The 20932-nt window shown below is 41.5% G+C and overlaps 1 long non-coding RNA gene across 1 annotated transcript in view; it reads right to left on the bottom strand.

Moving 5' to 3' along the window:
- Positions 1–20932, bottom strand: part of LOC117282311 — a 74111-nt gene that overhangs the window by 43962 nt on the left and 9217 nt on the right. The window contains exon 3 of the long non-coding RNA XR_004513031.1: positions 12403–12536. This is a non-coding gene — a long non-coding RNA (uncharacterized LOC117282311). The remainder of the gene's footprint in view (positions 1–12402; positions 12537–20932) is intronic.

The following is a 20932-nucleotide window of genomic DNA, read 5'->3' on the forward strand; positions in this document are numbered from 1 at the left end:
CCCCCCCCCGCCCCAATTAAGAATGTAAAGCGTCAGCGCGACGCCAAGCCCTTTGATCACAAGATCCGATCGTTTGATGCTTGGGTTATATAATGACATTCTTTATATATTCGAATGACGGGGTGATTGTGAACGAGAAATTAGAAACACTGAAGGAGGAGGCAGTGTTGGCCTCCGAAACGTTATTAGCTTCCTTTCCATTTTTAAAACAAAATAAAAGGAGGCTTACGGGAATATCCTGCTGTGTATCCCCCTCCAACTCCTGAAAGCCTCCTATCGTTGCTAGGCAACGGATCTGTAAAAACGTTCCACGGCAAAGAGAGCACGCGTTGACCGCACTGTCTTCTACGCGATGTGTTGTCTTCCCAGAACTTCTTGTTACCAATCACATACTACGCGGTGGTGTAACGCAAAGACCACAATAGGATTCTTACCAAATCCTCAATAACTTCCTCGCATATTGCAGTTATTACGTGCTTGGTTATGATTCGTTAGTTACAAAGGCACCAGTGTGGTGGAGGGTGTTGACCAAAATTATAGAAACATTACGCAAAGATACAAAAAGTATGCAAGAAATGATGTTCTCAATAAAAATTCAATCTAAGAAACTGTGACTTAGGGGGACAATTTTCGGGTCCAGATTTGGAATCAGCATACCAGAATTAATCTATAAAATTATTTTTCTTTCATATTGCCAAAACTTTCCTGGCTAATGTTACCTAGCGAGTCTGAAGCACCTTTATGGGTTACACTAGAAAGAACTTGGGTGAGAGCGGTCTTTGTTTATTTCGCTGAACTACCAGGGCATTCGAGTGGAACGACTGAGGAAACCCACGGATACCTGCATACGATCGTAGTGATTCGTATCGTAGAGTCACTGGTCTACTTAATATTACCATCCTGTCTATATCTTTGTCTTTCAAACCGTTGTTTTCATTACGAGAACACGAATTTCCTCACTGACTTCTTCCCACGAAAAGAATAAAATAAAGGAATAATGTGGAGGCATATCCACATGCGTGTTTCATCTTCAAGAACACCGGCCGGATTTCGAATAAATTTGGCATTTGGGTCAGTAGTGAAAGATGTCTCGCTAGCTTAACTTTAGTTTGTAAGCCCTATAAGTTGGTTAAGGCACTATGCTACAAGCCGGAAGGCCGTGGGTTCAAGTCCCGAAGAGGTCATTGGATTTTTTTTTCAATTGACCTAATCCTTCCAGCCACATTGTGGCCCTGGGGTCGACTCAGCCACTAACAGAAATGAGTACCGGGAATATTTCTGGAATATTCTTGAGGGTAAAGGGCGGCCGGCGAGTAGGGCTGAGAACCTTGCCGCCATCTATGAGCCGACTGTCTAAATAATGTGGGACCCTCAACATCTCACAACCTTATGGGCCTTCACGGCCTGGTACAGGGATAGCTTTACGTTTACTTTCTTTACAGGGAAAATATAACCCCTACTTTTCATGTACGTACTTATATCCAGACTCTTACCGTACAAAAAGGAAATGTACATTACACAACTACATACCCAATTAAAACCTATGATGTACACTGGAAACTAATTTATGGCTCTGTGCAACGAGAATAGCTTTATAACAATGTCAGTCAATAATAAAACCTGAACTGAGCTCGATGAATTTCGTTCATAGCCTCTCCAACTTTTTTAAATACATTATTTGCCAGTTAATTCAATTGAACATCGACGTAATAATAGTGGAGAGGGAAATTCGATTTATGTCTGAAACAGCGTATAAATAAATGCACATCCAATATAATGATGTATGAAAAAATCGACATAAAACTAATTTCTGATTCACGCTGCTCGGTAGCGAAAACCCAAACTGAGTTCCATCACCAGTCTCCTTCATAATCTCTCTAGCTAATTTGGCTGACTTCACTGAGTTGCTGTCTCCTGGATAGGAAACAGAAGTTACCCAATAAACTAGCGGCCTCCGTAGTCTAGAGGTAACGTTCCCACCTCATGACTCGTAGTACGCGGGTTCAAATACCCGACGGAGGTCGTCGAATTTTAAGGGCGGAAAAATTCAGGGAACAAGTCCTCCTGGAGGGACTTTAAGCCGTGGGTCCCGTGTCGTAGCTTTACGGCACGTAAAAGAACCTCATATCTCCAAAGGAGGTCACTGAGCCAAATTAACGGACGTTACCCGCCCAACAGCAGTCTCTAATACATCTGGTAGATGGGGGAAACATTATAGATACCTCTCAGCTAGTAGAGCCGGTCTCGCTGGCCGGGCGGGACTGATGGTAAGCACCAGTACCGGTAGGATAGAGAGACTGGTAGAAATCATAGAGGGAAGCACAATGGACCAATACAGGTCTCAGTGCATGGGGAAACCCACCCTCTCCAATAACTAACTAACTAACTACCCAGTAAACTGGAGTAAACCTTTATGCGCCTCTTTAATTTGGCTTCTTCCCAAATCCCTTCATGTAAACAGCATTTCTACCGTCTAGGCATGTGTCTCAGGTCCAATACCCCGTCTATTATTTCGATTACACTGTCGCATGTAAACCCGCTGCTGGGTAACGACAGCGAGGTAAGCAAAATACAATAGCTGTTACCCACAAGCATGTTTGCACGGCAACAACTGGAAACAGCAACAGAGGAACGGTATTTTCTGTGAGGTGTGTGCCGCGATGTTATAAGCAGGACAGCTGGAGCAATGAGTTAGTTGTGAGACAGTCGCCAGCCAGTAAGAACGTGAGCATAGAAACAGAGGACACTGTTGAAATCCGTCACCAGGTAACGACTGGTGAAGACATAACTGAGTTACAGTGATCTCTGGAGTGTGTAACTCTGTGATAGTGTTACAGTTACTTGTAGTCACGGATCTGTAAGAGTTCAATAAATCCAATTACCAATCCAAAAGCCGTCTGTTGTCACTCTATCACGTGATAATATAAGAAGTTGCGCACGAGTCTGCAGATCTCACGTAACAAGGATCTAGAATTACTGTCAGGGTTTCGATTCTCAATGAAATTACTGGGACTACCGCCTTCTCATCTTTTCCTCCAAGCATGCACCACGCAGCAGGGCCTGTGTGAGATCTGTGGTTCTCACGGCTGCAATTACGAAGAATCTTTCGATGTTCTTCCACATTGAAGACAGAGGCAGTACGTTTCTCCGAAACGTCGGTTAACTTCTACCAGGCTACACGGCGTCGGTACCAGGGGTTCTTTACACGAGATAAAACGGTCAGAGCGTCACCTCCCTCTGGTGTCAGGATATGCCTAAAGCAGGCTTACGTGACTGCATGCTGTCTGTCTCCCCCATCCTATAACTTCTGCATGCCTGAACCAATCTTTATGAATATATATCGGTCGGTATATCATGGCACCTGAGCCCATCTCAGCTGCTTACTTCATAAATCCCTCCCCTCAGTCTCTCTGTATGTGTATCCCTATCGTTGCTAGGCAACGGCTCGGAAGTCGTTCTCGCTGCAACTATTGGAGATGACATTTTCTATGCGGTCCGTGTTATATCAAAGGAAATCAGGCGATCTAGTATTCCCATGTTTTTTTGTTTGTTTGTGGCAAACAGTAGGCCAAATCTAACACGTAGTTCCATTGCTGGAAACGCTCTGCCGCCATTGCTTAAATCGAACGAGATATCGCGTCGAAATCAGTAAATCGATTTAATCTTTCTCGGATCCGCAATCGAAAGAAACAAATCACATGAGAAATTCGAAGATTGCTAAATGTCCGGTGGTTCATTGCACGTGTGACTACAGTAACGCGTAAGAATTTATTTAACTAAACGTTAAGAACTGCATATGCAGATCAGGGTGACACTCATCATCACACTAGGAACGCCTGCTTAACAGGTTTGCTACCCTGAAATTTGTTGCATATATTTAAGAAAAAGCGGATTTCGTTTCGATTTCACGTTCTCACGGGGGTGACGATGTAGGATACCGTCTTCTTGGCTGTAACGCCGTGTAGTCTGGAGATAGCCCCAAGTTTCGGAGAAAATTTCGTCTCCATCTTCATGTCGAAGAAAAACCCAGGAGCTCTCAGAGTTCTTTTCGTGCTAGAACCGGCCCATATCATATCGGATTTTCCACGCGCAGTTCGCGTAGCTTGTCGCTTCCTTCAGCTGCTATTTCGCTTGGATTAGCCTTCGAACCTGAAAACGGAGGCGACATATTCCCCCGAAACATCGGAATTTCTCCAAATTAGACGGCGTTACAACCCACAAGACGCTACTTTTTACGAGTTTTGATTATTTATTGCATTCAGATTAAATACTGAAACGCTTTTATTACTGCATAAATTACTTAATATTTGTACGTATATAATTAGTGACATGCGCATTTCAGACGCTACGAACAGCCTTACGCGTGATCGAGTATGGCAATACTTTTCGTCCTGCTTATCTTCAGATTTCGAGGCCTTACCATAGCACAGGCGGTTAGTCGCTGACTGTCCACCGCGGCGGCCCGGGTTCGAGCAGGGTCAAGTCATGTGGGATTTGTGGTTGACAAAGTGGAAATGGGGCAAGTTTTCTCCGAGCACTTCGGTTTCCCCTGCCAATCTTCATTCCGCCAAATTCTCCACAATCTCCATTATCTATCATTCGGGGCTGGTACAACAGGCCAGTAGTGGCCGCAGTACCAAGTGGGCTCACTCATTCTTACCCCACTAAGAATAATAAAATAATATTCTATTCAGATCCATAAGCTTTACACACATATTAAAGTCTGTAAATAGTATAACGTTTAAATACATTTAAATTAAAAATTAAAATCATAACTATAAAATAAATTTTATATGAACAATTACGATGAGTAAAATGGAGGAGCGAAGGAAATGGAAGAATGTCAACAATGAAGAAGGCAGGAGGAAATACAGGAGACTGAGGAATGAATTGAAAAGAGCCACGGACAGGGCCAAAAAGGAATATCTTGAGAAGATATGTAATGAGATTATGGAATTTCAAAGAACAGGCCGTTATGATTTGATGTACATGAAGACAAAAGAACTAGGATGGAAAGAGAATCATGGGATTCAAAATGTTGGCATCGAAGACTCCCAGGGGAATAGAATAGTAGATCAGAGGCAAGTGCTGAAAATTTGGGAAAATTATATTTCAGAACTATATGATCGACCTAATCGGCCAGAAACCTTAGAAGTTGAACCGGAAGAAGAAGTAGATACAGACGAGAAAGGACCATATATTTTACAAAGTGAGGTGGAAAAAGCTATCAAGGAAATGAGGAAGGGAAAGGCTACAGGAGATGATGATGTACCTGGAGATGTGCTCAAGTTACTGGGAGAAGGTGGTTTGAAAACACTGACAAAACTAATGAACACCATATATGAAAGTGGAGAGTGGCCCAAGGACTTTACAGAAGTTACAATGATTGCCTTAAAGAAAAAGACAAAAGCTACAAAATGCAGCGACCATCGCACAATAAGTCTTATTGCACATACAGCAAAGATAATAGCAAAGATACTTAAAAGAAGAATTGAAAGGAAAATAGAGGATGTACTTGGAGAAGATCAGTTTGGATTTAGAAGAGGAAAAGGAACCAGGGATGCAATTGGGATGATGAGAATTATAGCGGAACGAACTTTGGAGATAGATGAAGAACTGTGTGTTTGCTTCATAGACTGGCAGAAGGCATTTGACCGGGTAAACTGGACCAAATTAATGCAGATCCTGAAAGAAACAGGTATCGATTGGCATGAAAGAAGATTGATTAGCAAATTGTACATGGATCAGAAAGTTAGAGTACGACTGGACAGGGGGGAGACAGGAAGTGTGCAGATTGGAAGAGGAGTTCGACAAGGATGCTGTTTATCACCAATTCTGTTCAACTTGTACAGCGAATGCCTTACCAAGGAAGCTCTGGATGGGCTCGGTGACTTCAAAGTAGGAGGGCAAATTATTCAAACTGTGAAATATGCAGATGACCTTGTGTTAATGGCTAAGGAAGAAACTGTGCTACAGGGCATGATTGATAGACTAATTGAAATTGGAAGGTGCTATGGCATGGAAATGAATGTGGAGAAAACAAAAGTAATGAAAATTTCGAGACAACCAACCCCAGTCACAATAAAGATAGACCAAAAACAAGTGGAGAATGTGAAATGTTTTAAATATTTGGGTAGCTTGTTAACAGATGATGGAAGGTGTACTTGTGAAATTAAATCCAGGATTGCCATGGCAAAAGCTGCATTTAGCAAGAAGAAGAATCTTTTTACCAGCAAATTGGACTTAAATTTGAGGAAGAAACTAGTGAAATGCTACATTTGGAGCATAGCTCTGTATGGGGCTGAAACATGGACACTTAGGGCAGTAGATCAGAAACATCTGGAAAGTTTCGAAATGTGGTGTTGGAGAAGAATGGAGAAGATCAGTTGGACCGATTATGTGAGAAATGAAGAAGTGTTAATTAGAGTCAGTGAGCAGAGGAATATCCTACATGAAATAAGAAAACGGAAGGCTAATTGGATTGGTCATGTTTTACGCAGAAACTGCCTTCTAAAAGAAGCTATCGAAGGAAAGATAGATGGGCGGATAGAAGTGACAAGAAGACGAGGAAGAAGACGTAAGAAGATGCTGGATGACCTTGGGGACAGAAGAGGATACTGTCATTTGAAGGAGAAAGCTCTAGATCGCATGAAGTGGAGGAATTGTTTTGAAAGAGACTGTGGACCTGTCGTCTTGACAGATTACTGATGATGATGATGATGATGATGATGAACAATTACAAGAAAACTAAGCATACACCATCATAACTGCCTTTATACACTTCCCCTAAGAGTGTATGTACATAATCAAATGTCCGTCTGTCGGTCGCTTCCACTTCGTTTCTCCCATACCAGCGAATGGTTGAAATAATTGTCAGAGACAACAGATGTTCCTCTTGGAGAGACAACCTCAGAAAAACTTCATTTCACTGTTATGTGCTAGCCACACAAAACTGTGGCATGCAGTATAGTACAACAGTTTAGCATAGCGACAAACACCTACTGATGACCGTGTATGGTCGAAATATGTATGTTGTGAATAAAAAATTAAAGTGATTATACCCTTTTGTTGCATTCGTGACGGAAATATATATTGTATGATATAATAATTGTACATCCGTTCCATTTATAAAAAAATTCTCATCCTACATGGAACAAGGAATATATGTTCAGTTCGTTAAGTAAGTCCACGTGAAGGATCTGATGGAAATAAGGAAAATTTACACATTCTATTATGAAACGATGTATTACAATTTTTATTTATTTTACGATAAGTCTGTTGTGTGTTTAAATAGTTATAAATAGTGTACTACAATTTTATGTAAGTGAAATTCCAACGACAGTTTAAGCCGTTTTAATGTACACATACAGTTATCTTTAAACATACAGCCTGCCCCATAAGAAATGTTATCTTTAAACATACAGCGTGCCCCATAAGAAATGTATTCAAGAACCCGAAGACGTTACATTTGAGTAACTACCAGGAAGGCCGCGCCATAGCTCAAGCGGTTAGTCGCTGGCTTCCCACCGCTGCGGCCTGTGTTCGAGCCCGAGTTTGGTCATGTGGGATTCGTGATGGACAAAGTGGCGCTGGGGCAGGTTTTCTCCAAGTACTTCGGTTTCCCTTGCCAATCTTCATTCCACCAATTGCTCCACAATCACCCTCACCTATCATCTGGGGCTGGTACAATAGGTCAGAAGTGGCCGCAGTACAAGGGACTTAGTCCCACCCCACTAAGGAAAAAACTACCAGGAACAAAAAACCATAGTTCTTAATTTGCAGCGCAGACTTTTCTTCACGGCCTCGAAAGATTGTACACAAAAGAAGGCCGTCAGGAGCGCATCCGTTAAAAACATCGGGTCATGGTTGCATCTTCTCGTTCAACGCATAAAAATACATCCTCACATATCTTCTACGATTATGTAACTTTCTGACGTGCATTTTCATTACATACAATACAATATCTAGATGGCCCCATACGGCAAGTAGTTTTTCCTGGGAATCCAACAGTCGCTCAACCGACAAAAAAGAAATCTGCCTTTTATGAAACCCCAAGTTTCACTACCATGTACACAACAGCCTGCCAATGGACCCTATCCTGAGCCAGACGAATCCACTACACACTCTCATATATATCATATATTTTCCTTTTAGGCCCAATTTAAGCATAATCCTTCCATCTACAGATCGTTCTCCTAACTGGTCTCATTCCTTCGGGTTTCCGATAAAATCTTCTGTACGCATTTCTCACGTCTCTTGTGGGTGCTACATATCATTCAGCCTCTCATGTTACCAATACCCTGCTCTACAACACCCTCAATGTACACTCTGGCAGTTCATCGACGTTTCGGAGGAATCAACTGCATCCATCTTTGGGGTCTAAGACTAATCAAAGCAAGTAACCTGCTTGCCGCATGCGTCCTGCTGATTACGTGCTTAGTTTAATCTTCACCCCTCAAGACGGAGGCAAAACTTTCCTCCAAAATGTGAATGAACTTCTACGAGACTACATGGGGTCATTTCTTAAAAGATTAGTACTCTTGCAATTACTGGGTGTTTGGACTTTGTCCACCGTACGGTTTCAAAAACTCAATCTGTTTCCGTCCTCATTTTGGAGAGAAACACTCTGTTGGATCCCTCAGAAGGAGCCAACCTCAGTCACTGGACAACCCATGTCAGCATAACTGCAGGTACATAAGTACTTGAGACGGGCCTTTGTCAACGGGTGATAACAGGAAAAATGTGAAATACAAATTGTGATAAAGCATGCACAGACTTGAAACTAAGACAGAAAAGGAGGTGAAAATTTTATGAAACAAACCTAGCCAACAAACCAATGCACAGCATTAATCGGAGATTGTTGTGAAACAATTATGTGCCTACCGCTAGCGCCACCTGTGAAATAAAAATGAAGTGACAGGAGGTTGGAGAAAACTGCATAATGAGGAGCTTCATAACTTGTACCCTTCTCCAAGTATAATTTGATTGATCAAGTCAAGGAGGTTGAGGTGGGCAGGTCATGTAACACAAATGGGGGAGACGAGGAATGCGTACAGGATATTGGTGGGAAAGCCAGAAGGAAAGAGACCACAGGGAAGACCAAGGCGTAGGTGGGTGGACAATATTAGAATGGATCTTAGAGAGATAGGATGGGATGGTATGGAATGGACAGATCTGGCTCAGGATAGGGACCAGTGGAGGGCTCTTGTGAACACGGTAATGCACCTTCGGGTTCCATAAAATGCTGGGAAATTCTTGAGTAGCTGCAGAATTGGCGGCTCCTCCAGAAGGGCTCAGCTCCATAAGTAAGTAAGTAAACCCGGGACTAAAATCTTGTATAAGCCAAGGGAAAATCTGTCACATCATACAGATATTCCCTGTGAGTTGCTAAGCTTATTGCTGATAAGGGGTATCTAGATGGGAGAAAAGTCCAAACTGGACTGGCTCATCGGACTGGTTAAGCATGCCATATGGGCCAATTTCTTGTACTTCCTGTACCTGCTGTTACTTTCAATTTCCAAAATCCTGCCTTCATCTCAGCCTACCCTACGACCCTCCTCATAGGCATGTTGGGCTAATTTTGTGCCTATATTCACGGAGCCGCATGGCTAGAGGTCTCCCTGTTTCGCCAATGTACTCTTCACAGTCACTGGTGTCAGAAAATCAGACCGAAGCCCCAGGCTATTTTCTTTTCTTAACGTAAGAGGTCCAAGTTTCCCACCAATACAAAAGACGTAAATGTTCGTAAGTGCGGGACCTTATCTTTCAGCCGGCCGTTACAGAGTAAGGGACGTGGTTTGTTTGATGTTAACAAAGACAGAACTTTATCTAAGAAATTTACACTCTCCACAGAGAACAAATGTAAATACATCTTGGACCATATGCTGTAGTATGAAACACTTGCAACATATCACAATTATGCACAAGCAGTTCTGGTTAAGCATCAGTCTGACCCGACTGGACGGTAGGTGGGTGACTTCGTTTCCATTCTGAAGGCTCCATATACACCCCTCAGAAATACGTGAAGCATCTGATCACGACTTGAACCTTCTGTGTAGAGCCAAGGAAGGTGAAAGTTGCCGAAGGTATCTTGTTACAGACAAATTGCAGTTCGGCTGTCAGCTTGTGTTCTGGGCCGTTACCCCCTGTAGTCTTCTAGAATGTTAGCAACGTTTAGAGGTAACTTACTGCCTCCATCTCCAGAGTCGCGCGGGAAAACGAGGTGGAGAGAAGAGGCTGCGAATGAACCAATGAGAGACGCTGTCCCTTAAAAGGCACGCGGCTAATTACTGTTCTCTGAAGAAGCTGCAGATGTCTCCGGTACTTTATCAGCTTCTTACAGACTACACGGAGTAACATCTGAGTCGCGAGAGCTCAGTTGGTATAGTGACTGGCTATGGGCTGGATAACCCAGGGTTCGAGTCCCGGTAGGGTCAAGAACTATCTTTTTCACGTCGTCCAGACCGACTCTGGGGCCCACCCAGCCACCTCTCCAATGGGTACCGGGGGTTCTCTCCACGGTGGTAAAGTAGCCGGGGCGTAAAGCTGACCACTCACCTCGAACTAGTGCCGAGGTCAAGAAAACGTGGATCTATACATCCACTCCTCCATATGTCTTCATGGCGTAGTGCTTAATTAGTTAAGCACAGGGACAACTCTACTTTTTATTTTACTTTACTTACACAGAGTAACATACCAGAAAGGGTCGCACCATAGCTCAAGCGGTTAGTCGCTGACTTCCCACCGCGACGGCCCGGGTTCGATCCCGGGGTCTGGTCAAGTGGGATTTGTGGTGGACAAAGTGGCGCTGGGGCAGGTTTTCTCCAAGTACTTCGGTTTCCCCTGCCAATCATTCCACCAATTGCTCCACAATCACCCTCACCTATCATCTGGGGCTGGTACAATAGGCCAGAAGTGGCCGCAGTACAAGGGACTCAGTTATTGCTAGTCCCACTAGCAATAAAAAAAAGTGGTCAGTATCTGAGAAATAACTTCCTTAAAGCCTTCCTATATAACCTGATTCCTCACACTACTCAATTTTAACACTGAAGATGGAGACAGTATGTTCCTCTGAAATGGTGTCCAGCTACATGACCGCACAGTATAATAGCGCAGAAGACCATTATCTGAGCACTCACCTCTGTGAAAGCCTCAAAACCTATCTAAGATTTTGAATGCTGTAAAAATGTGAACAGGTTTTAAGCATGAACAGAATATATGTGTAAGAAGAAAGCTCTAGTGATGCAGCATTTAAATCATAAGCATTCCTCCTTAATAAGAAAAACATGTGGGAGCAAAATCTCTATTTTTTTTAAGTATCTGTGAGGTTAAAACAACACATCAAGCATGGCTGCCAGATTTTTTAATTACTTACAAGCCTAAAATGATGGCAGGAATCAATGAACTCTCACCATCCAACTTGTGAGATAATCTTGTATTTTAGCGTCCTGTTGCACTGATTCTCATCTGTGATATGTATATTGGCCATCTTGTAGTGCACTCAATCTCACATGTTTCGGCATCACTGTGCCATCCTCAGGCACGCTCACAGCCACAAAAGGAGGGACACATCACAAGACACAATATACACAAAACTATAGGAAGAACGACTCCCATAGTGGAAGTATGACGTAGTACGCGAGTTTGAGTTAAGATGTGTAAGATGATGGATATTAACAAATTTTGATATATATAAATTTTATTATAGTTAGTGAAGATTGTGCATTTTAGATAATTTTATAAACGACACATGATGACGAGCAATGCAATAGCTTGACGTAAATAACACACCTGAGGATGGCACAGTGATGCCGAAACATGTGAGATTGAGTGCACTACAAGACGGCCAATATACATATCATTGTGAGATAATCTGTTACAACTTCTAACTGTGCAGTGTGAAAGCTTATTTGCCAGAACAAGTCTGCATGGAATTGCATTTTCATTATATATTGTTACCCTGGAATACTAGCCAACTATGGGACTCGAGCTCCAGTGCATGTCGACAGCATTTGTTAACCCTTTATGGCACAGCGGTTATCCTATGTACCACATGACCTAATATTCAAAACACAGGGCATTTATGAATTTCATATGATTTTCAAAATTAACAATAATTGTTTTCCTAAACAGCATTAATCAATATCATTCAACTGGCCTTTGTAAAGTGTGTTTCCTGTGAGGTAAGAACTGAGCTTTTAAATATTATTTGGAAGAAATTCGTGCTTTACAGGTTAATAGAAACGTTGTTAATATGGACAGGTACACTAATTTTTATAGCCTAGATTTACCCAATGCTGCTCTCACATGGTATATGAAACATATTGTTTTATTTATATACTACAACAATTGCTTTCATTTGAACAAAATGATGAAAACTGGTAGCTGTGTTACTCTACTCACATTGGTATGAGGTTGGCTGTGCTGAACAGGCTGACGGGGGTTCCGAGTAGCACTAGTGGGAGCGGCAGGAGATCGGCACAAGCTAAACAAGGGACCGCCATGCTGCACAGGAGCTGCCTGCTGTTGCATTGTCACTGAAATATCACATGGTGATTATCACCACCTCATAACCTATATCATCCGGAAATATTGGATTTCAAATCTCCCTCTACTATGGAGCTAATGACCAGAATTTAAGTTTCAAGTAAGCGTATTATTATTGGAAATATGCAACGCAGAGCTATCTTGAGTGTGCACAGGTTCTACTGTAAGAGGACACTGCACAGCCAATAAAGGTTAACATTATTCAGCTTCCACTGAGATCTCCAACAGGACAAAAGAAAGTTCAATCATTCACTGATGCTATGAAGAATTTTGTAATTTCAACAGATCTGAGTCTGTAGATTTTGATCCACTAAAATATACAGAACCATGACTTATCTTTTGTTTTCTTGTAAGTGTGAAACTGAAGAAATGTCCTAAGAGACAGGACATAAAAAGGAACTTCATCATTTGCGCTCTTCACTAAATCTTACTAGGATGATCAAACCAAAGAGAATGAAACTGTATGAGTAAGCATGCATGGATGCATGTACATTTATCATCACATCAAAATATTTTTGGATGCAGTCAGGTTAACTTCCTTTCCCCTTCCCCTTTCCTCCATCATCATCACCATCATCATCCACTTCAGCATTAAGCCCACCAAGACCTGTTATGGATATCACAAAACAACATCCTTCCAACAGTAGAGGTGTTCCCAGACTTTTTCTGATTCTATTTGTGTAATACCTTGCCAGCAGGTGGCTGCCTACCCCCAAAGAGTGGCAGTCTAGTGGTAGGATTGCTACCTTCAAGCCCCTGGAACTGCCTCCAAGCAATGATGTATGGTAATAGTCATGACACTGTAACTTGGACATCACAGGTCATTTGGTGAGAAGAGTATGTCAGGGAAAAAAGAGGTTTGTGACTGGGCAACAGACACTGCATTTACAATGCTTTGTTATTTATTATTTCCAGCAGTCCTAGAGAAACACTAGCACTAATAATGTTTGTACATACATTTCCCAGAGTGTAGGAGCACAAAGCTTACAGGCACTGTATTGGACGGTTGATGCATGTGTTGGTCCAGTGTTATGAGTGTAGTGAGCACCGTGTTTATATTGGTGAACACACAAAATTAAAATTATGCATTCCATTCATAAGGCTTCACAAAACTTGGTCACTTACTGTCCATAATACTTTTAGAGAGCTGAGGTGCTCAAGGCAGTAAATATTAAAACTATGGTCTAGAGAGATGCCATGGTTTCAGAGGAAATGGAATCATATCCTGGAAGCCCATAATCTTAATTATAATATCTGTGGATAGATACTTGCTGCTTCCTTGCTGGTTTGTCTTATTCTATCACCTTAAATATGAGGGCTATATGTTCCTCTAATATGACGCTAACCTTCTACCAGACTGTACGACATCACATCCCAGAAGATGGTACATGTCTCACACTACTTTCTAATAGCATTCTAAGACAGAAATTCTATTCCTTTGGAACCTCATTCAAAAGACTACAAGAAGATATGAGGAATATTAATAATTAGGAAACAATGATGATGAAAATAATGATAATTACCATTGCAGTAGTGGGGGACAAAGTTGCTCGCATCTGTGACATTCTCTAAGTCATATGTGTCTCCTAGGTAGCGCAAAATGAGCAACAAATCTGGCAAAGCTTCTCAAAAGAAAAGTGCAAACTTCGTCAAGATGCAACAAAGCAAGCTCTTGAGTGCTCTCTATTGGGAAACAAGAAGCAAAATGGGTTAAATGATCCCAAATGCAGCCATTGGAAACCAACCAACCAACCAACCAACTGTTGCAGTAGTGGTGGGATGAAGAACTTGCTGCTCCTAGCCGATAACTGCAATGTTGTGTTCACACTTCTTTGAAGATTACTGTTTTCTAGAATGTCTTATACCCTGAAGATGCAGGCAGAAAGTTCCTCAGAAACGGCACATTTCTTCAACTACATGGTGTCACACCATGCAGAAAACAATAATCATCTCATTCTACCATGATTTCATTCTTTCAAGTGGACATTTCCGGAACAAAATTCTGTATGAATTCCTTAATGCTGCCAACTTACTAAGATTCTCAGTATCTTAAGAATACTAGGCAATCTCTATGATCCCAGACTTCCTCATTATGTGCACGTGCACATGTTAATTATGTTGCGTACCCAAGATTACAATTAATGCTGCAATATAGTCCTAATCACATTTCTGGCAAGAGAACTATACTGTTTCATATCATCATAGTAATAAAAAATTATCAAAAACTCTTACAATTTTAAGTTCTTAAGAACTTCCATTAAATGATAATAAAACACGAAAATGTATGTATCTGTAAATACAATTTTTTTTAATTATGTTTTGCTTTTGCTATGGCAGGGTTACAATTCTTCCTTTGAAAAAATGACTGGTGGGAAGCAAGACTGAAAGGATCGAAATCACTGCTTTGTGGTGCTTATCTACTGTAGGCATAAATCCTTTCAGTTAAACCTTCCTGATTCTTCTGAATCTTTCTGACTGTATGTTTTAGAGGAAAGTTAATAAGCATTGTGGAGATAAAACATCCTCTCATTTTAACACATTTTTGGCATGACACAATTATTTTCCTATAAAATCTCTATTAGACATCTACATCTGATATGCAAATTATACATACTTCAAACAACTCACAATTTACTTCCTTACTTACTCATGTAGCTGAGCCCTTCTGGAGGAGCCGCCCATTCTGCAGCTACTCAAGAATTTCCCAGCATTTTATGGAACCTGAAGGTTCATTAGTGTGTTCACAAGAGCCCTCCACTGGTCCCTATCCTGAGCCAGATCTGTCCATTCCATACCATCCCATCCTATCTCTCTAAGATCCATTTTAATATTGTCCACCCACTTACACCTTGGTCTTCCCAGTGGTCTCCTTCCTTCTGGCTTTCCCACCAATATCCTATACGCATTCCTCGTCTCCCCCATTTGTACTACATGCTCTGCCCACCTCATCCTCCGTGACTTGATCATTCTAATTATATTTGGAGTAGAGTACAAGTTATGAAGCTCCTCATTATGCAGTTTTCTCCAACCGCTATGTTAGGTGGGTCCCTTGTCACCACGGCACGGTGCATCCTCAGGTTGTGGATGGAGGAGACGCCCTGCAGTTTTGGTGGGAAGCTGTGAATATATTGAATAAGCAGTCGCAGACAGCCGACAAGGGGTGGCCCTCCAGCTTGGGGGTTGCGCGTGGGGCTAACAACTCCTCACCGTAAAAAATAAGTATGTTACGAAAATGAACACAAAGCCTCGAACCTGGACGGATTCCTTGGATAAACAATTCACAATAACAATTAAAATTAAAACTGAAAATACAGGAATATAAAATTAAGGAAATATGCATCTAAAAAGAATGGAACACTACCAAACATCTAAACAGGCTTAAAAATAATAGTCTTGTAAGACCAACGAAGAGATAGACCAGATTTGTGTGTACAAAAAGACTAATAGGTTCCAAATTACATAATTAATATAGATTATAATATTTTGTTAATTATGAACTGTGTTTCCTCACTTTGACAAACCATATTTTGTGTAAGATTTGCAATGTCTACCATGTGTTGATTCTCAGTATACTCCACAAATTTTACTTCAATGAGTCACACCAATTAGCTCTGTACAGCAAAGTCAGTATTAGTACATACATAGACAATATATTGGAATTCTGTTTTCTGACATTCCTTGCTGACTGTGATACTGATTAATGGTATCTTTCAGAAATCGGATGCACTTTACCTTACCTAATATTCCAAGAACAGAAAAAAGTCCATCTATAAATAAAAAATAAATACATTTACCCTTGTTCAATATAATGACAATCACATATAACTTATGAGTTTTCTATTGTGAATCTGAATGTGAACTATTCCTTTACCAATCTTATCAAAACACTGCAAAGTAACAACTGATAATAGTTAACAAAATTATCAACATTCTCTTCTCGGAATTCCAGACGAACTATCTTAATTTTTATCCTACTGTATAAAGCTTATTTTATAACTATTCCTTTACCAATCTTATCAGAACATTGCAAAGGAACAACTGATATTAGTTAGCAAAATTATCAACATTTTCTTCTTGGAATTCAAGACAAACTATCTTACTTTTTATTCTATTGTTTAAAGCTTATTTTATAACATCATCACATTCTATCAGTTCCATGAGCTGATATTAGCTGGACATTTTCTACTGGTTATACAGGTACTAGTTGTGCACTTCATTAGCTCTACACCCATTCCAGGTGGGAAATGAGATATGAATTAATCAGACAACAAACGGTACAAGGTACAAATTCACTCTCGCATATCACGCTGAGATGGCAGATTCATTTTTGCCATTAATTAAAAAAATAAGATTATATGTCACATGGTTTCCATTTCACTTAACTCACTGGTATACACTGACAGATGCCAGATATCTTAAGACCAACAGGTGTAAAAAAGATACAGAAGTAGGGGTGTTACCTTCATTTTGACACCTTGTAGACTCTCTCCTCCACCCTACTTCAGAAAGTAAATGCCAGTATTGTTCAGTAAGTTGAAGTACTCACACTGTATGTTTTACTATAAAGTAGAGTTGTCCCTGTGCCTAACCAATAAAGCAGTCTGCTATGAAGACATATGTGGGAGTGGATGTATTCTTGACATTGACACCACTTGGAGATGAGTGGTCAGCTTCACGCCACAGCTGCTTTACCCCCAGGGAAAGGGCCCCTGGTGCCCATTTAATAGGAAGCTGGGTGGGCCCCAGAATCAGTCTGCATGATGTGAGGAGAAGAAATATCTTGTCTCTACAATACTCAAACTCAAGCCCCTCAAGTGTCCGGAATTATTATGTTCACTATGTCTTCTGACATTCCCACCGCGGCGGCCCGGGTTCGATCCCGGGTCTGGTCAAGTGGGATTTGTGGTGGACAAAGTGGCGCTGGGACAGGTTTTCTCTGAGTACTTCGGTTTCCCTTGCCAATCTTCATTCCACCAACTGTTCCACAATCACCCTCACCTATCATCTGGGGCTGGCACAATAGACCAGAAGTGGTCGCAGTACAAGGGACTTAGTCCCACCCCACTAGCAATAAAAAATAAACGTCTTCTGACAACAATGTCAAGTGCAAGGTGATGGTCAGTAGAAGACAGGCAGCTGATTTGCTTCGAAGAGGAAGGAGGAAGAGATTCTTTACAAAACCAGGGGTGGAAGTGGAATCTCCATTCATAGTTCATATGTTTTCTAGTGTTTTAGACCTGTGGCTACACTGTACGTGTCTGCAATCTTGAGCATCGTGAAACATCACCAGATGTAGACATATTCCTTATTGGACAACAGATGTAGCAAATCTGCAAAGAAGTATCGTAATAATTTGGAGGCCATTTATTTGAAATCTTGTATTTATTTCAATGTAGGCATTCTGAGTAGTGTAATCAGTATAACAGTGAGCTAAGTGAGCACTATCTATTTTTAAGTTGAATACAACTTTATCAAAATTAGAATGTTTTGAAAGATTTTTTTTTGTGAAATATGCTGGAATTCTGCAGTCTTACAAGAAACAGTGTGACTTCACATTCCATACTATTGCTGTTAATCCAATGACCATGTGACAGACCTCATGGATTGCCTACATGACATCCACAGCTATGCCCATCAACATCTGAAGCTCGCCAGTGACAGAATGAAAATGTGCTATGACCATCTGGCCAACTCTGCCGGCCACTAGAATGCTGAGCAAGTGTGGCTGTATCATTCAACATGGACTAAAGGAAAGTCACCCAAGTTTCAACCTTCATGGAAGGGTTCATATAGGGTAGTCACCTGAATCATCAATGTGGTGTACAGGGTTCAGTAACACCCAAGAACAAAGATGATAGTACACCTGGACCAGCTAGCATCTTACCAGGAATGGCTCAAGATGAGCGGCCCGATGGAGAGGGCAGTTGGGAATCTGCAGCATAAGAACCATCCCATGAGGAATAAGGGTTGTATGACGTTCTCGAAGCACAAGCATCAGGGCCAGCATGACGCTGAAGTGCTGTTCAGCAAGACAATCACAAATGTGACAGGAACATCACCTTGGAGAAGAAGAAATGGTGACACACCTGTAGGCCACCCAGAATGAGCAGCCCTAAGGAGGGAGCAATGTTACATGATGGCTGAGAGCTAGAATATTGGAATGGATAGATGTGGCTATTGCTAGGAAATGGTGTGGTAATCACGTTTCTGCAGCAACGAATCAACACACAACAGCAGAGGAACTGCTGGAAGCGGTGTTTTCTATGCAGTCCATGCCAAGGTTATATAGCAAGAAAAAACAGAAGAAGTTAGCTCTGAGAGTTGTAGGAGGTAACGAAAAGGGAACCCTGTGCATGGGGCTATAGTTGGGCCACTCTGTTCCTGGGGGATATAAATAAAGGGGCCTTGCCCTCCGGGTTGGGGGAGTCTCGAATCTGAGACAGTAAAATGTGGTCTTGAGTCCCACCATACACAGACCTGAGAATTACTGTGCTGGTGAGGAGCAGCAGCAATTGTAAATGACAGACCCATCCTCTCATCAGAGAGCATGTTACTTAAGAACTATGCCTGCAAGTATTCAGTTCGAAAATAAAATTAGTGGTTGTGAGTCTCAAAAGGTTCGTTGCCAAGATGGACTGACTGGCAGTAAACCACCAGTCATAAAGTAACTCTGACTTTGACTCTGAAGATAGTCAGAGTCGGCGGTTAGCAGTCAGTCTTGAGTTATACTGTTAGCAGCCGCTACCTAGAAACGACTACTGAACAAACAGAATACTTTACGCATGATGTAGTTGTAATGATCTACAGAGTGTAAATTAGTAAGACAGTTTTATTTGAAGTTACGAGTTACAAGCGTTCAAAAAATGCAATTATCAAGTCAAAACCAGCATCTAGTCACTAACACGTGGAAATATAATATATTTTCATGGATACATAATGCTTACTAATTGGATGGATTAGAAAGGTTATGGCCTTAGACGAGCCATATATCTGAAAGGTTCAGGACTGCGTTCACAAGAATCTACCCCCTAGAGTTGTATTCACGGGACCTAGATTCGACTCTTGGCTGAGAAATTGGTTATCCAGACTGAGGCTTTCGTGGTGCTCTCCAATCTGTCTGGGAAAATTCTGGGCTAGGAAATTCATACTTCATTTAACAGTGGGAATGTATTCCTGGATACAAGAGCAGTAAGGGAATTGGTGCTACCATCTTAATTTGTGAATCATTCTTTCATTCATCAGTAATCTGTCAGACGACAGGTCCACAGTCTCTTCCAAATCAGATCCTCCACTTAATGCGATCTAGAGCTTTCTCCTTAAAATGAGAATAAGGATATCCTCTTCTGTCCCCAAGGTCATCCAGCATCTTCTTACGTCTTCTTCCTCGTCTTCTGGTTTGCATATATGGTGCCTCTGTTTTTGGAAAGAGACTATCCAGGAAAAGTGATAACGTGGTAGTTTTTCCATTTGCTTTCCACATCACAGTACAACAGCCGTTCAAACCACTCTGGTCACGCCTGTTGCTATACGAACTTGAACCATTTTGAGCATCATTTGCTCTGTGCTTCAAGTCGCTGCTTCCGCCATCAGTATTTGGTTTTTGTGAACATTATACAATAAACAGAGTGGCCAAATATAATTAAAATTATTCATTTACTTAAACTTTTTTATAATACGTAGGTCGTAATGAAAGTCATGAGCAACTTTTTTTTTTGCATGCAACCTGGGAACAGCAGACGAAAGAGAGTATGGTGGTAGGTGGAACCAGCTGTTGTGTTAACGTTGAGTGTCTTGTGACATCAAGAGCTTGCATCACATGACCAGTATCACTCTTAACAAAATGGCTGACAACCATATGTCGTTTTGCCAGCATGCTGTCATTGAATTTCTTGTGAAAGAGGAAATCCCTGCTGCAGAAATTCACCAGAGACTTCAGCGTGCTTATGGAAATGTGTGCATGGGTGCAAGCAGTGTTCGAAGATGGGTGAAACACTTTAAAAATGGGAACACCAGCATCGAAGATGAGCTTTGGAGCGGTCGTACTCGAACAGCCTCAATTGAACGCAACAAGGAAAGAGTGGATGAGATCATTCAAGATGACAGGCATATGACTGTGGACACAATAGCCCAAAAACTTGGAATAGGGCACAGTGCAGTACAGGAGATGATTGAAAGCTTGGGCTATAGGAAAGTTTGTGCTCGATGGGTCCCGCGGTTATTGACCGAAAACCACAAAGGTCAGCAAAAAGCCATCACCTCAGAACTGATGCAGAGATATCGGCACGAAGGCGGTGATTTTTTGCTCTGTATTGTGACACGTGACAAAAGTTGGTTTCACCATTTCGAGCCTGAAACGAAATGGCAGATTATGGAATGGCACCATTTG

The sequence above is a fragment of the Cryptotermes secundus genome, unplaced genomic scaffold (genome assembly GCF_002891405.2).
Source record: "Cryptotermes secundus unplaced genomic scaffold, Csec_1.0 scaffold960, whole genome shotgun sequence".
Taxonomy (NCBI): Eukaryota; Metazoa; Arthropoda; class Insecta; order Blattodea; family Kalotermitidae; genus Cryptotermes; species Cryptotermes secundus.